This window comes from Serinus canaria, chromosome 7 (assembly GCF_022539315.1).
Source record: "Serinus canaria isolate serCan28SL12 chromosome 7, serCan2020, whole genome shotgun sequence".
Taxonomy (NCBI): domain Eukaryota; kingdom Metazoa; phylum Chordata; class Aves; order Passeriformes; family Fringillidae; genus Serinus; species Serinus canaria.
The window spans coordinates 30937444-30958916 of NC_066321.1; the positions used below are offsets into that span (position 1 = coordinate 30937444).

Genomic DNA, 21473 nt, shown 5'->3' on the forward strand with positions numbered 1-21473 from the left:
CTATTTATGTCTCTTTCACTGTTTAATTCCTTACCTGGGAAACTCCTATCCTGTGTGTCCTAGACTGAGATTCTGGACATGTGTTTCTACACGCACAGGTTACAAGGTCTCTGAGGGTCCCCATCCCTATCATCAGCCATGGTACTCTTAATGACACTGAGCTCGAGTTTTAGCACGCACTGGTGTGATGTTTAAGTAGATGGGATGTTGTAGCTGCAGGCAGAAAAGCCTTTGTTAACAGCTCCAGACAGCCGGGTGAGCAGCGTAGCTTCGTTTAAAAAGAACAAAACACTGCAGTCCATCACATCGCATCCCTTAAACTTGCAAGGAATAACAGGGCATCCTCACGGGCCATGTCAGAGCCTGCCAGGAACAGCGACTAAACCATCTCACAGTCCCTCGCTCTGTCAAGGGGCACTTCATTTCAGCCCGTGCTGTTTGGAAAGCAGCTGCTGTCAGCCCCGGGCAGATGAGAGCTCCCAGGAGGAAGCATTCGCGCCGCTGCCGGGGATGTCTGCCTGCTGCCCGGAGCTAGCCCGTGTCAGAGCTCGGTTCCAAGCGCCGGAGCGGCGGGAGCTGAGCAATCCCCTGGCAGCAGCAGCCAGATCAGCTTGCAGCCCTGCCTTTGTAGCTTTACACCACACCCCTCCAACGTGGATTACTAGAGGGGGATCACACTCAGCTCTGATTCAGGAATTCCCTCTCTCTTCAAGAGCTATTGCTAAGAGTTGGGTGAGTACTTTGCAACAGACTTTGGGTTTTAACGGAGTAATTTATTTCCTTTAGCTGCCGAAAGCAGTATCACCTGGTGGCTTTTCTTTAGATGCAGTAGTCAAATGTTTAGATTCAAAGTCCAGCCAAGAGTGCTGCAAAAAGGGAGAGACTTCTTTTCCTCTGCAGATTTGAAACATCAGGACAATGAATATACTTGCATGATTAATGCAACTAACATTTGGTTGCCATAATCTCAGTCTCAAGTATTTTAAGCTGTAAATCAGTTCTTGGAAAGGAAGCCATCCTAAAGAGGAATAAGCTAATTCTGATCAATAGCTTGAGTTTGAAGAAAAGCTTTTGCTTTTTTACAGGAGATTCAATTCAAGCAGAGTGGTCTGCCAGGCTGTTTCAAATGAGGCAGTTAGTTTCAAATGAGAAGTTAGTGTGAGGCAACTAACTTCTGAATCAATTAATATTTTGAGAAGTACAGGAAGATTTTAGGAGAATCAAATTAAGCTGTTAAGACAGAAACCAATTTCATTCACAGTATATTTGAAATTTACAAGAAACTAGTGAATGAGGCATCCAGTTGTATCAGTGTAACAAATGAATGCTGCACCCCAAAAAACCAGAATATTTTCTGTGACTTTTGTAATATTTTACTTAGAATAATTTATGTAAGCTTCAGTTTTAGTAACTGTGTAAAACAAAGAAGTGATACTAGCCTGTATTTTAAAATATTGCTAGAATTGGCCAATATATTTTTTAAAAGTTGCAATTTAAATGAGGGAAAAGCCCATAACAATGGGAAATTAGAGATAGGGAGAAAAACAGCAATTTGGATTGGGGGGAGGAGTGTGTGGATGGTCAGTCTGACTCAGTGCTCCAGGAATTAGCTATGAAAGTGTCATGGGAAACATGTAAAGATATAAACCTTCCTTCCTGAGTATCTTATGGGCAGACATAGAGAGAGGAAGTACAGCTGTCAGTGCAGATAGGGACAGCAAGGATGTGCTGGAGGAATTGCTGGGCACCTACTTGGGCAAAGCTGTCAGCCTTTGCCTTTTTGAACCTTCTGCCCTTAATTTAATTTCACTAGGAGACATTTATTATGGCCTGTGAAGGTAACAAGTATCTGTATCCACAGCAGATTCCTCTGAATTATTCTTTAAGCTGAATTTCAGAATTATAATCAAGTTTACTTTCATGTAGTGTACACAGAACAGTGCTGAGGAGGTAAGGGTGATTAAAGCACACCTTGCTCTGACCTTTTCTCCTTTCAAATAATGCCCCATGTGAAATGGTTCATTTAAAAGCAGCCATGTGGCCAATTGCTTGATAATTCCATTTATTTGAAAATTTTATGACTTTTATGCCAGAGAATCACAGAGTGCCCTTTAAATTGCCTTTCAGTAATCTGTGTAATTGCCTTTCAGTAATCTATGTGTTTGTCCTCACATTGTGCATTGCACAGTTTGTAATTTTTGGGTTTTAAAGCATTTCAGCTCTCTGGTGCAGCTATGTGATGTTTAAGGAGTTTTTAGCTTTTTAGTGCAGTGCCCACATTTACTAATATTGCTCATGAAAACTTAATTGTTATTCATCCAGTAATATTCTAAATGCTGAATTAGAGTTTAATGTTTCTGACTCAGGACAGATAGAAATTTAATGGCATTGAGTTTGTCTATCCCTAATCTCATTGGAGAGTAGTTTTGGAAGCCCAGTGGTAAAAATTTGACTCTTTGGTGTCTATTTTAGATCTAAAGGGATGTGAGGGACAGCATTCAAAAAGGAGGCAGATTTTCTGGGATGAGGGAATTTCAACAAATAGGAGGGAAAGTGATCTTAGAAACAAAGTAAGGGTGTAAAAGGAGCATCCTAGCAGACTCAGAACATGTCCAGATCCATAGTTAGAGAAGGAGAATTACTCAGCTCTGCTTCTACCTGCAAGGACTGTCTGTTTCTCAAATAACTCTTCCAAGTGCATAAACAGAAGCAGACACTGGTACCCAGGTGTTCACCTGCATAGGGGAACTGATATCCTTTATGCTATTCTGCTTCTGTGCATCTTGGATCACTTTTAGAGCACAGAACACAGACTTTTCTCACTGATATATTAGTGGGATTAGGATTGCTTCTGGAAAAAAAAATTAAATCTCCTCTGGAAAAAAAAAAAACAACCAACCATTACACAATCTTTCACATTCTGGAAAGTTGCTTTAATATCTACATTTACTTTAAAAAGGTGATTCTGGCAGTAATTTAGCTTGCATTGTAAAATATGGTGGTATCTGCTTTAGGTGTTTTTTACTTTCATGATTTTGTTGGTGTGCATTCAGTTCATTCTGAGAATGTCTGCCAGAAGGAGTCAAAGCATTTATGTAAGAAAAAGAAAATAAATTTTGAAATTAAAAAGAGAACATCAGTAGAATTTAGGAGCATTGAGGTTTACATGACTGTCATATCTCAATTTTGGAGCAAAGTGTTTAAAATCTGTCAAATTCCATTATTTACTGGTGTTGTTTGTTTGGGCTGCATTCAGAACAGTCATATTTTCTCTCTAGAGGGTCAGGAGAGGCTGATGGGCTCTTACCTATCTGAAGTTGTTCTTCACACTGGAACCAGAGAAAACTGTCTTTAAAAACAGGGACAAATTACTCACTGCTCTGTGTTTGTCTTATGAAACCAATTTAACTTTACAATGGGGACAGAGTACCCCTGAGGACAGAATAAAGCAAAACCATATGGAGAATTGTATAATTCCTTTCCCCTCATAGTTACTTCACAGAAAAATATATTTATTTTAATCCTTTTCATTTTCTCTCACAACTCTTTGTTCAGTTTCTTAATTACTTCTTGTGCTGTTAATACAGATATTTATTTCCCATCCTTAGTATTGCTGCCACCTTCCCTGATGAATAACTGAGTGAAGCTCTGAATCAGGTAATTAGATTTACAGTTTAGTGAGAAATTAAAACTAGGCTTACTCTAGGGTATGAGTTGGATCACAAGAAAGTTCAACTTTCTTTCAGAAAATTTAGCCTTCCTTCAGAAAGCAAATAATTCCAACAGAACTAATTTTAAAGTAGCTACATTGAAAAGAGTAGCTGCAGAAAGTTAGAAATACAGATTTTATGTAAAGGAAACACTCAGTTGGTATTGTTTTTATGAACTTCAAGAGAGCATGTTGACATTTGCTCTGTGTCCAGAGGAGCTGCCACTGTGGGAGATGAAGGGATACAATCCTTTTTTTTTCTATGGCATTGTTATTTCATGTTGGTTTAAAGTGGCTGTAGGATGATAATTTGAGGCAGTCTGAGTCCTGGGTGATTCCCACTGAAGGCAGTTTCATCATTTCTAACCTGTGTGATAATCACACATCCCCTGCAGAAAGAGTGTCTGTGGTGTCCCCAGCTGGGAAGCCAGACCAGGTGAGCTAAACTTGCCTGACAGAGCAGGGAAATGTGTATTTTGAACCTCTGTATGTGTGAAAATGTGATTGATGTGATGGTGAGGTTGCAAAAAGTGAATGGGTGTGACCAAAACCAGTCACAGAGGCATGACTGTGGCAGCAGTTTCCTCCTGTGCCTGCCTGTGGTATTTTCAGCACCTGATTGAGTAGTCATGCTTCCACACCATGTGCTAATGGGAAGTTACACACCACTAGGTTATATATATATATAATATATTGCTGAAATTACTCTCCCCAATAGAAAAGCAGGTTGTGCTAAGTTAATTGACATCTAAATTCACTTCTGTTTATCCATAAGGACAGCTGAGACTTGAACACATGGGCTGGACTTTTCCAGTCCAAACTGCTAGGAAAAAAAACCAGGTTAGACACTTTATAGTGCTTAGATGTGACTAATATTGCTGCTTGTTTGTTTTGCTAGTGGATCTTGCTCTCTGAAGTGGTTTTTATTAGGATACTGAAAGCAGTCCCTGTTTGAAAATAAGATCAGATGGCCAGTATTTTTGCTACCAACAGGTAGTTTTTGTCTGAGCAGTTCAGGCCTGAGTGTAGTGGGTTTGATTTGTTTACTAAGATTTATGAAAATATGTAAACAAGTTATTCACTTTATTCCATATGTAAAAATATTTTGATAGGAGCAAAAGATTTCTTTTCCCTATTGAAAGCTATATCAAAATGCAAATGTGTTATTTATGTGATTTGCTGCAGAAAAACACAGAGGTCCTGTGAAAAGTGCAGTTATTTTAATAAATCAGTCTTAATTTCAGCAGTTATAATTCTCTTTGACTGTTGCATCAGGTGCTCTGCGCTGCTTGGTCAGGGAGTTAAGAAAACTTCTTGAAGGCTTCTGTCGGCAAGGCTTACTGTCACTACAGCTCTGCCTAGCTGATTATATCCAATTCCCAGCTCTTGGGTCATGGATACCACGGAAGGGACACCTGACTGAGCCAGGCAAGAACAACTCAGTGGAGGAGGAGTTTAGAGTCTGGAGCTGTGTCACAAAAGAAGTTGAGTCGAGACAGGATGGCAGAAGTACCTAGTCAGATGTGAACAGACCAGCAGAAGGGAAAAAATAGGTCCTGGACCTAAGCTGGGAAAATAGAAAACAGTTTTAAAGCAGGAATGAAAGAAGATAACAAGGAAAATGAAATGGCAAGAGGTCCACAGGACTGTAAGAAAGGACTTCTTGTGCTGGGTTTATTAATCAACTTATTTTTTTATATTTCCATTTCAAAATATGACAAGGTTTTTCTTTTCAATTATTTTATCAGGTGTTCTTGGAAAGCAGCATTTATAAACTTCATAAAAGCAGAAAGAAGGTGGGAGGTTAAATCTGAACCAGTGACATCAGGTTATGCAACTTTTCAGCATAAAAGCTAATAAAAACATTAGTTTTCCCAAATTTTCTCCATAGTTCCCAGTTTTTACTTCACTTTCCAGTTCTCACTAGGTAATTTCAGAGACTGGAATAGTGCAGCAGCAAAGCATTTATGCTAAATGGTGAAAGGTAGGTAACCAACCAAAATTCTCTTTCATGACAAGAAGGAATTTGAAGTTCCTGGAGGAAGCAGATGGAGTCCCTGGTCCCAGGACTGACACAGATGAAAGCTGCTACAGCAGGGCACAGAAAAAGGGAGATAATTTGGAATGGGATTTGGATTTCCATAGCTTTGCTTTCAGTCAGTAATGTTTGCATGCTCATGAGTCACAGTGCACTGCCTGAACTTAAACAGCTGCTGTGCCAGCACAAGGCTCTGGTGGCAGTCGGTTTAATTGACAGCTCATCACTGACTCAGGTACCACCATCAGAACAGATGTGATGGAATTCCTGCTCTCCCCATTCTTCATATTTACAGCTGAAGGAATGAGAAAACAGCTCCAAACCAGCACATGTAATAAAGTAATTTTTAGGGGACCACTGACTCTGCCAGGTGGGACACAATGCTGCAGATAAGACTAATGAAACCTGTGTCATACGAGTCATAGTAGGCAGTGCAAGATATCACAGGGCAAAGGCAATGCCTCTGAACTGCAGTGAACTGAAAAATGTCTGCTTTTATATCAGAAGTGCTATAATCCTGGCTATTTAGACCTTTTAATCCTTAATTTTAGGCTGTGCTAAAATAGACCTCTGGCCATGCACATCCTACCTTCTGTATATTAATTCCTCTACTTAATTATATCCTCTGCCTTTTTGTGTGTTTCTGTTTCCTGGGCTGTCAGTGTGAATGAGTCACTTTTACCATCATTTCCAATGTCACTTTAGGCCTTTTTTTGGCTACTATGGGAAATGCTAGTTTTATTTTTCTTTTTACAGTTTGCATGTTAGAGATAAATGCCACACTGGAAAAAAAAAAAAGGTTTGTGACTAAACATTTAGGGAACTAAGAAACTGGTGTTGAAGAGACAACTAGGTTAAAAAAAATAATGAAAGTCCTATTTCAAAAGGCTGCAAACTGCATGAACAAGACACTTAGTTTTATACTTTTCTGGTTTTGGCAAAAAACATCTTGAGATCTTCCTTCTTTTTTTTGTTTTTGGTGTCAGGAGGAAAAAGTCTTTGCTATAAGGCCAGGTAGTAAGGATCTGTAACTGGGAGCTTTCTTGATTGCTTGTGGTCTGCCTTGGCTGCCTGTATTTCAGCCTGAGGGAAGCTAATGGCACTAAATGAAAGAGTTTAATTAAATCAGTAAATAAATCAGAGCCAATTATTACCCATAGACCTTTGAGCTCCTTTGGCAAGTAAAATTCTTGTCTGTTATAAAATGTTTCATTAAAAGGTGGGGAGTTTGGGAGCAGTAGAATGGCAGTTCCTAAGGAATTGTCTGTATGGAATATACATTAATGACATCGTGATGTAGAATATTAATGCTGGACTGACATCTGGCTGTCCTAAGATAGAATCCTTTTGAGGGAAAAGGCTTTATTTACTCTCAGAAATTTTCAGAATGTGGCTGAAATAGTCAGACAGTTAAACATGACCTGTTTAAAATTGAAACATTTCCTATTTTTCTCATGACACACAGTTTTTCACCATTGTGTGCATTTGACATTTTACTAGCCAAATATCATAGTTTATGTGTTTTAAATTATTCACTCCATACAAATACAACAAAAACAAAACAAAAAAAAAAAAAAAAACCCAGAGTGCTTTTAAAAAAAATATATATATACCAGTATCCTAAGAGGCTTGCAGTTTTAAAGTTCTGTTACTGGGCAGCTGAACATCCAGTCAGAAAACCTGGACTTTTTCTAGAGGACTTGGGTTTTAATTGAAAATCCAGTGCCAAGTACACTTTGATCTGGGATTTCATTCTTCCTTTAGGAATAATAAGAAATAATTAGACTACGGAAGGATTTAAGCATTTTATTACCAAAACCTTCTCCCCACTCATCCAACCTCCACCCAAACCTGACCCAATGTTCTGGGACTTTGTGACCTCCAGGGAAGGGCAGCAGGAAGATAAAGGAGGTTCTGTTTGTTCAGGAGGCTTTGCAGCAAGGCAGATATGCTGCTGCACAGCCTGCATTGTTCCTGTTGGGAACTGGCCCAAGCATGGAGATGCCCAGCTTTTGACACACTTTTGACCCTTCCTTTTAAGGGAAATGTAGGAGTTGAGTGGAAGGATACAAATACTGTACCCTGGGAAGGGTTTTGTTCTCTGTACAAATGTAGTAATTTGTCCTCATAAACACACAGTGACAGTGCTGTATGGTAGCTCACGATACACACAATTCTATTTCCAAATGGAAAAAAATATATAGGAACTTATTAAGGATTTCCATTTCTGCTGGATTGCCTCTCTTCTGCCTGGGGAAAAGGTTTTGAGAATATGGGATAGCTGACTAAAAACTGATTACTGAACTTTGCAGTGTAAATCTATACTCTGTGGATTCCTGGAAGAAGGAACTAGAGCTTCAGTTTAAGTGATAAAAACCCAAATTCAAATAGAGTTTTGCTGAACTAATGACAGTTTTGATGGCATGTTTGGAAAAACTCAAACATGGAAAATGAGGGCTTAGGGACAAACATGGGATTAATCCATGGGTTACTGAGGTTGTGGATAACTAGCAAGTTCCTTTATGAAGAGCCACAGTTGGGCCAATGATTACTTCTAAGGAAAACAATATGCTAGAAATTTGCTCTTTCCCATGTAATTTCAAAAACAATAACTGTATTTTGTAATTTTTTATTCCAGTGACCTCACTGGAACCAGGCAGTTTGAAAGTTATTACTTTATATCTAAGTATCAAATCTGAATATTTGATGGTATTTCTGCTTTAAGTGAGCCCAGACAATGTCAAATCATCACCATTTTTTTTGCATTGTAATGCTAACTGTCTGTGCAGTTCTTTGAATTTTTTACTTAATATTTCTCCCCATACCATTTTTATTAGTTTGGATTTATTTTAATTTCAGTTGATGTCAAACTAACATCACAAATCAGACATCTCTCAAATCACAAAGACAGTCTTAGACAACTTCAGGTTACCATGTACATAGTTACTGTAAATTTTAAAGCATGACTGAACTTTTTATCAGGGGTGAATTAAAAGATTTGTTTTAACTCTTTTTTTTTTTTTTTAACATTCAGATACAAATGCATAATTCCTCCAAGGTAAGGTATTACAAAACATTGTATATAAAGGATTGTAAAACTGGAGTTCCACTTAAAATTATGATAAAAGATCCTACTTCTATTTCTTCGAAAAATGCTCTTGCTCATTTTTTCCATTTAGGGAATATTTCAAAACTTGTGCAATGGTTTCTAATCCAAGAGAGGTTTTTCCATCTCTGCTAGAAAACAATAATTTGCAAATTTCATTGCAGAATTAAAGAACAGTATTTGAGTAAAGATTTTAAAATCACAATAAAAAGCACAAAATGAGATCTGTATTAGTTTGCAAAAAGTCTTCCACACTGTATCTGGATAAAGACTTTTATTTGTTCCTGTAGAAGTTAGGCTTAATAATTGAGTCTATAAGAATTCAAAGACATGTTTGTTTTGGCAGGAACGCATTATGATGTGGAATTTACCATGGTCATATTTTCTGGCTAAAAAAGAAATTCCTTTAAAACCAAAATTTTTGCTCCAATAAAAAAAAAGGAGAAAAATGAAGAGGTCTCTATATTTTTCCCTATACTGAAGCCTTCTAAAAGGTATTGTTGAAATAAAAAAATACCTGCATAGTTAATGCTGTTCATGATTTCACCAAGAGTTGTTTTTAAGAATTAATTTCCTTTCTATTATATGCTGCAAGCTGGGAAAACACTGAGTATGCAGGGGATAAAATTGCTAAGTTTTCTAGAGAGAAATGAGAATTGTGGCTCTGATTTGGTGAGGACCATGCTGTCTTCATAAGCATGTAAACAAAACCACTAAAGACCAAGGAGTGTCTGAAGATGAGAAACTTCCTAGCCCTTAGATCTTTAGGTTTTATTCTCTTAATATTAGTTAACATAGCAAAAAGAAATTAGTACTTTAGAAGACAGTAGGGAACTACCTTCTATTCCCTATTATGAATAGGGAATTGATCTGTTGGTAACAAAGAAGACATTGGGTCTATTTTCTAATTATAATCCAGAGATACTTAAGAAACTTTAGTTAATTGGAAAATATGTATTTCTAAAAAAGTTAAAGCAAAAGTTTTCTGGAGTTAATTTCATGTGTGTGTGCATAACATCATCTTTAGCAACCTCAGCATGACAGCTGCCATGGAATAAAAGTGTTTTTCTTCTCTCAATGATTGTACTGCTGCAAAGTGAAAAATAATAACTCTGAACTTAAGTGAAGTTCTCAGTATTAAAGAGATGCACAAGATGCAAAATCCTGCTTAAGGTGCTGAAGCCTATGTTGCAAAAAGTTCACTGATTCCTCTGAAATGCAACTGAGTAACTTGGGAGCTTGGCAATTATAAATTGATTAAACATTTGTTAAAAAATATTGTGGTAATGAATATAGGTTCTGCAGATGGAGTAAAACTTGGAATGATTTGACTTGGCAAGCAATACCACATTGTGTAATTAATGCCAGGATATTAAAAGTGCCAAGTGTTACATTTTGTGTCATGATGTGCTCCAGGAGGTGATTTCAGCTGGGGCTTGGAATGAAAGCAATAGCAGTGCCTCTAACCTGGACTGGAGTTGGGACAGGAGACTTGCAATCTGCTGAGCACAACTGCAATCCTTGTCTTGTGTTTCATTGTTTTTACAAGAGGATTATACTAAAAGAGCTCACATTGTCTCCAAAGCTCCCGGTTTTTGTGCCTGCCCACAGGGCTGTGCATTGTTATTGTGCCAATAACTTTTGCAGAATGCTTAAGGAATCTGACTGAATTTGTCATTTCTCACTTTTATGTTTCACAGGAAAAATGAAGGGAAGAAAAGAGGAATATTCCTTACCTTCACCCTTCATCTTGTTGCTCTTCTGTGTCGCTGGGCACGCAACTGCTGAGCTGGATGACAGCAAAGAGCGTGTTGTGGGTAAGAGATCCTAGAAAACACCTAAAACTCAACCAACAAAAGCCAAACACTCCAACAACAAAGCCTACCATGTTAAAATGCACTGTAGATGTAATTCTGTACTTGAGAACTTTTTGGGACTAAGCTAAAAATGGTTTCTAACTAGGAAAGAGATGCTTACAATTATCTATTTAGCTTTAGCAAAATTGCTTTCTGCTGGGGGGCCTCTGTTTCCTAAACTATTTGGAACATCTAATCCTAATCAAACACTGGGTTAGATGTCAAGGTGATTCCTTTAAAGCTCTGCTTTAGGCGCATGGAAAAGTTCGACATTCAGGCAAGGAAACATAAAACTGGTTACTCAGGTTTTATTTCCTCACACAGAAAAAGCAAAAATATTATTAATACCATTGTAGATTGATGTTGCTCTGTTCCATGCACAGATCTCTTGAGTCACAGTTAATTTGCAAAGTTGGATTTTAAAATGATACAATTACTGTCCTGGTAGTTTTCCTGGGCCTTATGGAAGGTCTTTGTATTGCCCAAGTGATTTGATATCACTGAATAAACAAAGGAATTGGATTTGATCCTTGTTAATCCCTTCCAGTTCTGGATATTCTACAATTCTATGACTAAAAACTCACCAGTTGAAAATTTTTGTTAGAAAAGCAGTGTGACTGTTAGAAATGGGGATGTTCTTGATTTTTCACCATGCTAAGATCATTGGTTACTTCACTGAAATTAAGATGTATCAGAATTCTAGACTGAATATCATTGTGAAGGGTATTTCAATTTCTTCCCAAACAATTCTGAGAAAGATGAGGCAAAAATACACTGCTAGGACCGCAGTAAAATAATCCTTTTTCCTTTGAGGCAATGACTTGAAACTGTGATCACTTCCCTAAGCTGCAGAGACTCTGAAGTGGATGCTTTTGTTTGACAAGTCTGATTTTGAAATGCAAATGAAAGTGAAGCTAAGGCGAACCTTTTTGCTATGTTTTCTCCTATTTGCATCCAGACTATTGCTCTCTATCAGACTTTTTCAGCAGTGTTCTCTGAGACAGAAATAGTAGTTGTGCACAGCCACAGCTATACTAAGATAGGACTGTGACACAATTAGTCACTCCAATTTAATATATGTGCTGTTCCAGGTTAAGTGTATGACTAGAATAGCTGTGTAGTAAAGACTGGCTCATGCAGAATAAACTTGTTTCTTTTAAACTCTGAAGTACAAAAATGCCATTTTGTTGGAGGGCAAAGCCACATTTATCTTTGCCCCACAACTCTTAGTTCTCTATAAATTCTTAGCCAAGCCTGCAGGTCGTGAAAGCCAAACCAGCTTGCATTCTTTGTCACCATAACAAGAAATCTGATGGCTTATTTTTTTTCCTCTATTTGCTTTGTTTATAAAAGAAAATAAGTAAATAAACTCAAAGAAAATTAAATAGTCATTTTACTGGGGATTATTTTTTTACTGGTTATTTCGCAACTGGTTGCTTAGGATAATATGACCACTAACTGATTTAGCGTGAGAAACAATTCTGAACTTCTGGCTTTAATTCTGAAATAAAAACCCATCAGATGTGAGGATTACCTATTAAACTAGGATCCTGTTTTTGTGACTGCTGAGGACTCAGTTGCAGTGTTTACAATAAAAAAGCTTTTGCTGTTCTGTTTTCACTAAATATTTAGATTGTTGCTAATTAAAATTTTATTTGTGGTTTCTCAAGATTTAACTTTTGGACTCAGACTTTAAAGGCCTAAATTTTGTGGGCTGCAATATCATTGATAACATTTGTTTTTGAAGTTAGATGTTAATAAAGCAATGACATTTTACCCCAACATGCCATAAATTTCGGGTATAAAGGATAAAATTGTGTGCATCCATTATTTTTAATGTCATACTTTTTGATCACATTGAGTATAAGTGCTTTTTTGAATTTAAGAGGTGGGGTTTTATCTATTTTAATTACAGTAATAATCAAGACTGCAGGGTCAAGCCCAATGTAATAAAAATATTTTTGATTTGTTCTCTTCCAGCAAAATCTGTCACTTCCATCAATAGATGAGTGTAATAAGAAAAATGAAAGGTATAAAAATAACCATGTTATGCATGCTGTTCATTAATCCCTTATGTGGTAGGCAGTGCTGTAGCTGATGTTCCAAAGCCTGAAGAAAATGACTCACAAATTGAATGTGCTTTTTATTCATATGTGAAAGCTTGCCAAGAATAAATGTGCCTGCCTATAAAAAAATGTAGGAAACACAGGGTAGGAAGAGCACTGAACAGTGTGTGTGTGGGAAGCTGTCATACTGACAAAGATTGAGAGAAAAGCAGCAGCTGTTCATAAGTGACAAGGTGCTTAGTATTGATACCACTTATCAAAGGGAGACATTGCCAAGGAAGGCTGGAAAGATGACAGCATATCTTTATTATTAAGGATAACCATGGAAATTCTTATAAAGTTATGAACACATAACCTAAGGAAACTAAAACAAAGTATTTTTACATAAAAATTCAGAAATATTTGTGATCTTTATTCTCCCAATTCATATCTCTCTGTTCTGAAAGGCAACTCCTCCATAACCCTTACTTTCATGTTTTTTATGCTGCAGGTGTAGTATAATCATTTTTCAATGTATTTATAACAAAATGTCTTCGTCTAGGCTAGTACAGTCCTACAATTACACAGAAATTCTTAATGTATTTGGACCAGATGTTTAAATTGGATGAGTAATAAATATCCAACAGAACCAGATCTAACCTGGGGGGGGGTTAAATTATTTTTTTTTTTTTAATGACAATGTGCTATACTTAAGAAGGACAATTAATGCAATCATAAATACAAGATGGAATGTTAATGTTGAAGCACCTGTATAGCAAGGTTCTATTTGCTGGAAAGTCAATGGAAGTTACAGAGCATTACAAAATTAACCCAATATTAAAGTGATTAGTATTAAAGTCAATGTCAAAAAGCAAGTGATTTTGTGTTGGATTAAGGAAAAACCCAAAGGATAATTATGCCACTCTATTTGCCACTAGTAATGTGTCAGGTAGGGGATTATATTGAACTCTCAGCAGCACATTTTACCAGGAATCCAGACCAATAGGAATCATCCAAATAAGAGTTATGAGAGGATTAGAAAGAAAGACCAATAAAAAGATTGAAGAAAGGAGTTTATTCAGTATGGAGATAACTAAGAGGAGACAAAATATTCCAATAAAAAGAGAATAGACAGAGGTTTGGCTACAGAAGTGATGCAGTTGAGCGCAGGGCAGCTGGTGCACCACCAAGGCTTCAAGCAGCCAGGGAGAACTTGGAGAGCCCAAAATCAAGGTTGAGAGTATAGGAAACAACCTGCTCTCCTGCAGCAGCCTTGAATTGCAAAACACAAATGGTGGATTGGAAAATCAAAACTGATTCATCATGTGTGTATATGTGGTTTTAGATTATTTTGCCTATGCATGAAGTAAAAATAATTTAATATATAATAAAGAATATTCAGGCAGCATATTACCAAAAAAAAAATAAAAAGCTCTCTTACAAGAAGAGTAGTGAAATCCAAAAGCTGACTGCTCCAGATTGCTTGGAATTTTACTTCACTTGGAAGAGAAACTCCATTAACATTCATTCAAGTGTTATCTTCCTCTGTTTCTGCTGAGGAATTTTCACTGACTTTCCTGTCAGATATCTTCACTTAATGTCATATCCTGTGCTTTTCACACAGCACCTAAAATGTAATAACACTTAGTCCTAGTGTTCAAGAGCAGAAGATGAGTCCTTACACTAGGAATTAGTTTTGTCAAGGTATATTCCACAAATGAAACAAGTACAGGCAGATATGTGTCTATGGGCTTGCCTTCTCATCTGCTGCTCTGAGAAGGAAAGTTAATTTTATACCATCTGTGTGAGTTAAGTGCTCCCAGGTGTAAAATAATGGGGAAGAATTTTTTCACTGTTTTCAGACAGAAGAATGATTCATTTCCGACCAATCCCTTGGAGACCTCTTTCTTCAGAGTCACTTGGTTACTGTTTGGAGTTGGAGGGTTTGGCCCCTGGAGCTTTGACAGGGTACAGATTTTACTCAAACTATGGCAGCTTTCTAGCATTCCTAGGAAACTGAGTGATTGCCAAGAAGTGTGACACAGTTAGTCATTATGTTCTCAGCAGATGTCAGGACATCTGACGATGGTTAACAGCATCCCTGTGACTGCAGGGGAAAGGTCTTAGGAGGTAACCAAAACAATGATTTTGTTCCTTGGGTCTGATGAGAAGTGGGCTAGGAGTGGAGAGCAGAAAGTTCCCAGGATGAACTCTATTAAGCCATGTGTTCATCCTCCTGGTGTAGTTTTGCAACAATGCATGCATGCTGTTTTTGTTTGGATAGCCCACCACACTGGGGTGGTGCAATGCAGCAAGAAAATGAGCTGACATAACTGTGTATCTGAAATTTCAGTGGTTAAGAAACATGGTCAGTTTTCACAACCTCTTGTAGAATCAACTGGGTCACTGGCAGAGGTCACAGAGGGGATCTCATTTCTGGGTGCCAAGAAAATGACATGTTCATAAACCAGCTGCCAGCCCTCGCCCTGACCACATCTGAGTTGGATTGGTTTCTGTGGAGCTCTGAGTGTTTGATTTTAGCATTTCAGGAGTGAGTTCATAACTTACTGAAAACTTTGGTGTTTTTAAGGTATTTTTTTCCCTGGTACCGAGAAGGGGAACTCCAAAATTTTATTTTGCAATGCAGTATCCTCTCAGCTTTTTAAGCTGAGCCTTTTAAAGTCCCTTCCAAAGAATTCCCAAGCCTTTTGGAGAACTTTAGAACCTTTGAAGTCCAACTTAGCATTGATTGTGACTTTTAAATACTAAATCTTTGTGGACTCAGGAAGACCCAGCTAATGAATTCTGAAATCTTGTTTGGCAAGCTGAGCTTCACAGAAAGTTTACCAAATCTAACATCTCTTATAGTTATTTTTATTTCATCAATATTTCCTATTGTATGGTCTTCAATAATCTTTTCAAATCTATTTACCCCACTTCAAAATCTGAAAATATATTTTCACCAATATGGCATAAGTAACAAACTATTTTGGGGACAGAATATTTAAATATAATTTTTAAATTAGTCCTTTTTATATGTGTTTTAACATCAAATGGTCCACTTTTGGAAGATCTGATTGTGTGCTACAATTTTTCTGTTGGTAGTAATGTGTAATAGAGGTTGTTCGTTTTTCACGGACTTAAATACTATTGTTTAAAATATTTTAGTGCTGAAATTTGTTTCCTTTCTGTAGGTTTGATAGTCATAAGTGGCTGAAATGGAATAAAACTAGCAAACTTCTGTGGACCTCAGTACTTATGAGGATTTATCTCAGTTCTTTGATTTTAATTCAAATTTTGTCTAATAGGGTCAATTTTAGGTACTAAAATTAAATATCCACAGAACAGGTGGGTAGTAAGTACACAAGTTCCCTTTTCACCATGTCATAAGCCTGATTTTTGTGGATTCTTTTAATTAACACTGGAAGCTTAAACTAGTAAGAGTAGGAATCTGTAATGGTTACGTGATCATGTAAACAATTCTCTTCCTTTTTTTGTTTTTTGTCTTCTTCTGGGCCACTGCAAAGAGCACAGGTAAATATTTTTGTATATATGTTCTGAGACATCAATGCTCTAATTAGCTGTTGGAGAATGACTGAAAAACCTTAGGTCTGTTCTTCTGGCTCCTATGGCAAGTCTATAAGCTCTGTAGATTTTTCAAAATGCTCTAGGGTAAAATCTGCCTTGGAAAAGTAAAACAGAAAAATATAGTAAACCATATATTTGTAAGGGAACAGTATCAGGAACTAGATTGTTGGTCAGAATTTCCTTATAGACATTGACAGGGTGAAACTTTGCTAGTGTTCTCCACAATGCTTATGAAAATTTATATAGGACATTCCCTGACCTAATATATATTGAAAGACAGAAATGACACAATTTAAAAGCATTCAGCTTTGTTTTGCCTTGACTTTCTAGTTGTTTGCTGTTGAAAGCTGTAATGCAAGAACAGTGAGACGAAAGGAAAAAGAGTCTGATGCCTGTCAGTGGTGCCAGCAGGGTTTGCGTCCCAGTGAAGTGCCATCTGACAGGAGAGGGATGCCCTCTGCAGGCCCCTGGCCATCCCACAGTGCTCCCTGGCAGCTCCTTCTTGAGCCAATTTCTCTGGGAGCAGTCGATGGAAGAGAGCCCAAGGAAACCTTTCTGCCCTGGTGGTCTTCGTGTCTTTGTGTGTTTTTGTTATTCAGCATTGCACTTCAGCTCATGTGACTAAGCCACGCTCCATAACTGTTTAAAGGTTTGTGATGAGGAGTTGAAGTTTATACTGTGAGCTGTTTTGGTGGAAAATTGAAGCCACACATTTGAATTGATCAAATGGAATTTTTGTTCCAATGCAGATGATGTTTTTCTTTTTACATCTGTTCAGTGTGCTGGGAGCTTTGCAGGCAGATGTTGTGCAGTGCCTCTCTAGCAGAACACACAACCAACCTCATCTGGGAGTTACACTATGCAGTGTGCAGCAAACTAACTCAGATATTCTTCTTCTTCTCTGTGCTCCAGGTGCTGCTTTGCCACCACTGAAGCTTGTGCACTCATTCTGTGCCTTGAAAGCAGACGAAGGTCCGTGCAAAGCCATCCACATCCGCTATTTCTTCAGCATCAAGAGCCGCAAGTGTGAAGTGTTTGAATATGGTGGATGCCATGGCAATGAGAACAACTTCCTAACGCTGCAGGAATGCCAGGAGAAGTGTGTGCCAAAAGGCCAGTACCCATTCTCTCACCCTCCTACCAAGTCTTCATTTGCAGCTGTTAGTTCTCATTCACAAACCACTTGAATTTGGGAAGTAGAAGCCCTCCTCAGTTCCTATTATAACAGAAATATGATTCCTCTAATTATGTTCCCAAGTAGGTTGTAGTCATTTGAATGATTTTATATGGTGCAAGCAGACATTCAGGGTATGGAAAGACAGGTAGGTTTTTTAGTGTACCTGTGGAATAGAGGCAGCAATGCAAGGAATCTTACTTTGTAGCTAGAGCCCTGTTTTGGATGATTTCTTAAGTGAAATTGATTCTGAGGCTGGGATAAGCTGGTGGGTAGCAAAGATGTTCTTTATTGCTTTTGGAATGCCTAACCCCAGTTTTGATCCCAGGTTTGTCCTTTACTTGAGAAGCTGACAGAAGTTATCAAAAATTTTGGCCATCTTCTCTGTTTCAGCATAATTACTGCTACAGTAGTAGATCATTCTCATGAAAAATGCCAGTTATGGCCATTTTTCCATCTTTATTATATTGGATCCTCCTCATTTAATCATTGGAAAAAAGAAAATGAGATCTAACATATGATACACAGTACAATCTGCACCAAGGGCTTTGTGAATGCTGGTATTGCTATTAAAATTCATCCTTGTAATTAAGATTTTCAGCATTGTATGTATTCCTCACACAACTGGATAAAAATTAGAAGACCTGTGTCTTCTAGGATTAGTATAGGCTGGTTGGAAGCACAGCAAGTTCTTATAGGTTACTAAAAATACTTCCAAGAAATTTCAGATTATAAAATTAATTTCAGAAACTCCTATTTGGCTTTTCTGGCCAAAGCTGGCTGCATATGTGACAAGATAATTTATAGCTTCAGGTTTTGGCTGGCAACAAATGTAAATATCTCTTGCCTATTTTTTCTATCCCTTCCAGAATTTATGCCCACACAGAATTTAGATCAGGCTTTAAATCTGTTCCATTGTCTGTTTTTTAACACATCTGTATTTCCTGATCAAAATTACTCTTGTAATTTATATCTTGTTGGTAAATTTATTTAGAAATCAAAGTAAGTATCTGTCTCTCACTACAGTGTTTCAATAATGGCTGAAGCTGGTTACACATTACCCAAAGTAGTATTTCACGAGTGTTTGTTAGTTTCAATGCCTCTAATTTTACCAATATGCAAATATTAGTAAACTATTTCCATATTCCTTGAAAGCATCTCTGGTCTTGATGCCTTTGGTCTTTCCCAAAAGGAGACTTCATGAATTTTATTTATTCATCACATATTAACTCAAGATATTATTTACCTTTCAGATCTATTTTTCTGGTCTGCTGGTGTCACCATAATTTCTGTTTAGTTAGGTTTTGCTTTTAAATTACTGTATGCTTATAAAGCTCCCTCTATCAGGATGGAGGAAAAAAAAACAACACTACAAAGTTTCACTAAGAACTTCTCAATGTCAAAAACATTACTCCATTTTTTAAGTGGATCACAATTTTCCAGTGCATTTTACTCTAAGGATAATTTTAAACTTACCTTTTGATGGTTTCTGGATGGATCCTACTAATAAACCTCAGAGATCAGAGGTGCTCCAGGGAAGAAGTGGCAAGGATCAGTCATAGCCTTGCTCTGTTTTCAGGTGTAATACATGGTTAAACCCAGTGGTAATTATATTAAAGTAATATTAATTATTAAAGTGGCATTCCATCTAGAAAGAGGTATACAGAAATCACAATTCTTTGTTACTAAATAATATCATCTAGCATTTCAAGTTAAAAAAAAGAGAAAGGGAAGACTTGAAGAAAAACCTTTTGCCCTAAATGCAAGCACACACAAAGTTCAGGAACCTCTGTTCTACTTGGATCTGAAACGGATCTTAAGCAAACTTTCCTGAAGTGGCTGTAAGAAAGAACCTAATGAATTACTTTTTATGTTGAAGTCTCAGATACTTCCAGAAGTGCAGATTACTATTTTGGTGCTCAATTATCTGTATTTGGTATTTTAGCAATTGGCAAGGATAAAAGCTGTTTACAACACTGTTCCTTCTCCAAACTATACTATTTGTGTCTTTGATTCGTCATACCTGAGTTTAAAAAAAATCCCAAAGTCAGATAGAATTCAAGTAATGGGTTTTAAAATGTTCCTTACAGACTATTGTATGGGAGCAGATCTCATTTCTGGGCAGAAAATCAAAGAAAGGAGTAATTCATTACAGATCATGAATCTGTTTCTAGTTATGACTCCACCAAGTTTGAAGAGTAAAGTCTTTCATGATAAAAAATTGAAAATTATTCTTTCCTTGAATAGCATTCAGTTCCAGAAAGACCTGAAGTCTAGGATATGAATTAGCTCTTCTTTGGTTGACACCAGGCTGGCTCTTGGTGGTTGCCAGCTAGTATTTGGTTTGGGGTTTCAGCAGGACCCACAGCATCTTTACCATGCTTGGAGGGAGGTTATTTGCACCTGCCAGAAGAATCTCATCCAAAACTTGATACTTCCTGTCACAGAAAATTTGGAGTGTTTGTTCTCAATTTCAGTTTAAGGACTAAGACAGAGGAATAAAAGGGAAAAGGCAGGGCTGATAGATGCAGAATTTGGAATTAAGTGTACAAAAGTCATAATCAGGTGTCATGCGTGAAGATTTATCACATTATTTCTTCCACCTGATATTGCTGTTTTCACAGAATAAGCTGAGTTGGAAGGGGCCCAGTGTTACTTTGATTCTGACACACATATTGCATCTGGAACCGATCTTCTAGACCAAATCCTGTACTGGCATATATTTGGCATAACTCTATAGTATAAAACTGAAAGTTATTTAAAATAAGAACTGGCTTACTGTCTCCATCTTGGTACTCAGCCCATGAACACTTTTCTGGATCCAAGACTCCCCAACAGCTGGATCTGCTTGGAGGAAGAGGAGAAACAAAGGCTCGTGATCTCTGTATTCTCTGAATGGATAAGAGTAGATAAAGTTATTTGGTATTACGTACAGTGTGCTGCAGACCATCAGGCATAAAGCATAGTAAATCTTTAAATTAATCCCTTTTGCTAACATAATACAGCAAAACACTGTATAATTATGTGAATTTTTATTAACTCTAACTCGGTCTGTGCAGTATTATAGTATATATTTGTATTCATCTTAGATTTCCAGTATTCATTACTGTAGGAGATCACTATTTAGTGACTGTAGAAATGGATCTGAAGAGAGAGTATGAGTGACACAAAAGTGCTTAAAGAAAAATCTGAAATACTAAATTTTCACTTTGAAGAATGTGAAGACCAGTAGTGAGAAAAATAAGCTCAAGTGCAACTATGTAATATATGTAGAAATTCAGAAGAAATAATGTAATAAAAGTTTTTGATTTTCAATATTCAGCACAGTTACAAGAATAAATGAGCCAGCATGAGGGATTTACCAGATCAGGATAACTTGTTAACAGTTTGGAATCAATAAGCTACCAGGCAGAACTCATTGATGTCAGTACAACAGAGTTGAGAGAGCCCAGCTGCAGGCTGGCCACTCTAAGGCCCTCCAAAACAATGTTCAGATTCAATATGAGTACTTCTGAATCAAGCTTCCTAGATATCAGCTGTATTTTTTGTTTCTTCTGCCCAGTACTCACAAGTTCAGGGAACAAAAAAGTACTTTCTAAGAAGAATTTGCCCATAGGTGCCATCGTTTATTGGATATGAGTATAATCTCAAATGTCACTCTGTGTCACTACCACAAAGACCTTAATTTTCAAGGTATGAATATAAATTTTAGGCTACTTAAGCTTGCTACTATGGGGAAATACCTGCTGATAAATGGTTCTGGTCACAATGGCAATTCTAATGTCTATTATTTAAAGGGGATCTACTAAGAAATACACTTTGTTTACAAAAAAGAAAACAACTCAGAGGTGGATTTGGATTTTTGACTGAAACCAGAAGCAAAACCAGTGTTGACATGGTACAAAGATTAAGATATTCTAGGCCTGTATAAACTCACAATGAAATTTTCCTTTTTTC

General features: G+C 37.2%; 1 long non-coding RNA gene across 1 annotated transcript; it reads left to right on the forward strand.

Moving 5' to 3' along the window:
- The first annotated feature begins 284 nt into the window (after positions 1-284).
- LOC127059832 (uncharacterized) lies at positions 285-21467 on the forward strand. Its single transcript, XR_007778018.1, has 3 exons — positions 285-732; positions 10554-10670; positions 17255-21467. It is a non-coding gene; the product is annotated as an uncharacterized LOC127059832 (long non-coding RNA).
- The last annotated feature ends 6 nt before the right edge of the window (positions 21468-21473 follow it).